The sequence below is a fragment of the Arachis ipaensis genome, chromosome B03 (genome assembly GCF_000816755.2).
Source record: "Arachis ipaensis cultivar K30076 chromosome B03, Araip1.1, whole genome shotgun sequence".
Lineage (NCBI taxonomy): Eukaryota > Viridiplantae > Streptophyta > Magnoliopsida > Fabales > Fabaceae > Arachis > Arachis ipaensis.
In genome coordinates this window covers 77223000-77226694 of record NC_029787.2, presented here as the reverse complement: position 1 = coordinate 77226694, position 3695 = coordinate 77223000, and positions in this window count along the sequence as shown.

The following is a 3695-nucleotide window of genomic DNA, read 5'->3' as shown; positions in this document are numbered from 1 at the left end:
TGTTTATGTTGAACTCTTCCCTATGTAGTTGTCGTCCCTCATTGAGCACGCTGAACTCATTGAATGCTTTTGTTTGAGCTAGCTGACGTTGGTTGAGTTCTTGAAGGCGTTTTTCTTGACGCTCTTGCCTTTCAGTCACTTGATTGATGGCTTGAGTGAGCTGGGAGTATTGCTCCTATTGCTGCTCTATTTGTTGCTTCTGCCACTCCCTCTGCTGACCCATCCAATTAGAAAGCAGTTCTTCTTGATGATCCATCCTTTGGGCTTGAATGTGCAGTTGTTGTTCTTGTCCCTCCATATAACTCCTTGCTAGCTCCTCAATGGCTCCGTGAATGTGATTCAAGCTGATGTTGGTTGGATCCTAGTACTCTTCTTGCTGGTAATCTTCTTGATGAGCTCCTTCTTGGTCAAGTCCCTCTTGTGATGTTCTTTTCCCTATTTGAGGCCTTCTTTGTTGTTGGGCGGGTGCCTGATAAACCACTATTTTATGGTTTATCTTGTGCTCAATTGAGTGGTTTTTATCTACTCTTTACCCACTTATTCATACTATTTGCATGGTTTTACAACTCCTTCCTGATTTTGTGCTTTGATTGAAAACATGCTTTTTTGATCTTATATTTGCTTATTATTAATCCTCTCTTATTAACATTAGATGCCTTGATATGTGTGTTAAGTGTTTTCAGAGATTACAGGGCAGGAATGACTCAGAGGATGGAAAGGAAACATGCAAAAGTGGAAGGAATACAAGAAGTTAGAGAAACTACTAAGCTGTCTAGCCTGACCTCTTCGCACTCAAACGGCTATAACGTTAGCTACAGAGGTCTAAACGACGCAGTTCCAATTGCGTTAGAAAGCTAACGTCCGGGGCTTCGATTTGATATATAATACACTATAGTTGCTCTGACGCTAGGCGACGCGACTGCGTGACCCATGCGGCCGCGTCGCAGTGACGGAAATCAGCGTGTTTGAATTCTTCTCCAGCGATTTCTGGGCTGTTTTCGACCCAGTTCTTGGCCCAGAAAACACAGATTAGAGGCTATAAAGTGGGGGACTGCATCCATTCATAATGGAGGCTCTCATAATTCACTTTCCATGATTTAGATTTAGTTTGAGAGAGGTTCTCTCCTCTCTCACTTAGGATTAGGATTTAGGACTTCTCTTAGTTTTAAGAGTGACTCTCGGTCCCAGGTTTAATGTTCTTTTCTGTTTAATTTCGTTTCCATTTTTGTTCACCTTAGTACTTTAATTGATATTTATCTTTTGAATAATTGGCTTATGGCTTTCATGTTATGATTTTCTTTATTAATGCAATTGAGGTATTTTCAGATTTGTGATTTATATTTAGCTTTTTACATTCTTGGTTTTGGTTAAGAAATCAGTAACTCAGGAGTTATCCAATTCAATAGCATAATTGATAATTGTTATCTTGCCAATTGAATTGAACTCCAATAATCCCAATCTTTTCTTAGGAAATAAATAGGATTCGAAGATCAAACTAATTAATCCCTTGACTTTCCTTTACTTTAGTAAAGGTTGACTAAGTGGAATTAAGATTCAATTTTCATTATCATTCATAAGGATAACTTGGTCTGGACTTCCAATTTCTAATACCTTGCCAAGAGTTTATGTTTATTGTTATTATTTTATTCCCTCTGCCATTTCTTTTCTAACTTTTTACGTTGATCCAAAAACCCCAAAACATACCTTTGCATAACCAATAATAAGAACATACTTCCCTGAAATTCCTTGAGAAGACGACCCGAGGTTTAAATACTCGGTTATCAATTTTAAAGGGGTTTGTTACTTGTGACAACCAAAACGTTTGTATGAAAAGACTTTTGAAGGTTTAGAAACTATACTTGCAACGAGGATTTATCCGCAAATTTCTAGACCACGCAAAAGTTCTCTCATCAAAATGGCGCCGTTGCCGGGGAATTGCAAACGTGTGCCTTATTATTGGTTATTGTAAATATTTAAAAAAAAATCAATTTTCAATTTTCAATTTTAAAAAAAAAATTTCAAATTTTAATCTTCAATTTTCAATTTAAAAAAAAATTTTAAAAATTCAAATTTTAATTTTCAAATTCAAAAATTTGAATTTCAAATTTGCTTTTATTTTGTTTTTAAATTTTTATTAACTAACTATGAACTCTCACCCCTTTGGCTATGAGTCTGGTTACAATAATGTTGCAGGAAGAAGAAATTACAATGAGAACAGGCATCAATGTTGGAACAATCAAAGATGGGAGGAGCCACAAGGATTTGATCAATCCTCTTGGCAACAACCACCTCCAATGGACTATCAACAACCACCACCATATGCCTATAAACCCTCTCCTCAACATGACTTTGGACCACCATACTCACAAGTCCCTTTTCACCATTCACCTCCATATGACCCTAACCCATATCCACCATACCAACCACCTTATGAGCCAAATGAACCCTCCTATCCACCCCAAACCTCCATGGAGAAATCACTTGCTGATCTAAACTCTACTATACAAGCTCTTGTCGCCCAAATCAGACCACCAATTACCTTCAACAATCAACCCTCAAGCTCTAGTACACTTCTTTTTCAACCACATAATGATCTTTTTATCCCATCACCACCCTCCATGGAAGAGCACCCACATCCATCAATCCAAGAGCAAGATGATCCCAATTATGCTATTGATATGGAACAGGGAAGAAGGAATCATCTTCGCGAATCCATACTTCATAAAGAGCTAGAGGAGGCCCTACGGGTAAAGGTAGGAGAGACCCTTGAAGATGAAAGAGTAGTTGAAAGGAGTTGTCATGGAAAGAAAACCATCGAGGATGAGTACGATTTTATACTTAAACAACTGGACAAAGTAGCAATTATTAAAAAGGAAGAAGTGGTTGCAGACTTAAGAGATGCTGTACCTCCATTAGAAAGTCCAGTCACAGAGCCTCCTTCCGTGCCCTTGGTGAGCAATGAAAAAGAGATTGAATTGGAAGAAAGCTACCAAGAGAAAGAGGTTAATATTGAAGAAACTTGCAAAGAGGTGGAAGTTGTCGAAGAGCACAAGGGAGTGGATCTTGAAATCACCTTGCCAAAGTTATTGGAGTCTGCTCCCCCTAAGTTGCCATCATCCTTCACAACATTCAAGTGGGCAAAATTCATATCCCTTAGCTTTCTAATTCCACTTGAATATGGGCTACTGGAGACGGATGGTCAACTTAGAACTCTTTGTGGCATTAAGAGTAAGAGGAAGATGGTCAGTGGTAAGAACTATCCTACAAGGTTCAACATGGTTGCATACTCAAAGTTTAATTGCAAAGGTTGGTGTAAAGCTCAACTGAATGAGTCTAGGAAGTTGGTTGGCCACTTTAGTGAGAATTCAGATTCCTTGCCACCCAGATGGAATCATGATAATCAACTCGAAGACGGGTGCAAAAGTAAGGTTTGGGACCCCAGAATTCATTCCAACAATCTACACTCTTGGGGCCTTGTCACTTGCTTTAACTTACTTGAAGGCTTTCTGCACCTAGTTTGGGACCCCGGAGGCTATTGGAATCACAAACACTGGTGGAGATTCCTGGATGAATACAAGCATAAGCCACCATAACAGGGAGCTCACCAAATGTCCAACTTAAGGACTCTAACTAAAAGTGCTAGGTGGGAGACAACCCACCATGGTATGATCATTCCTTTTTCATTTTTAGTTAGT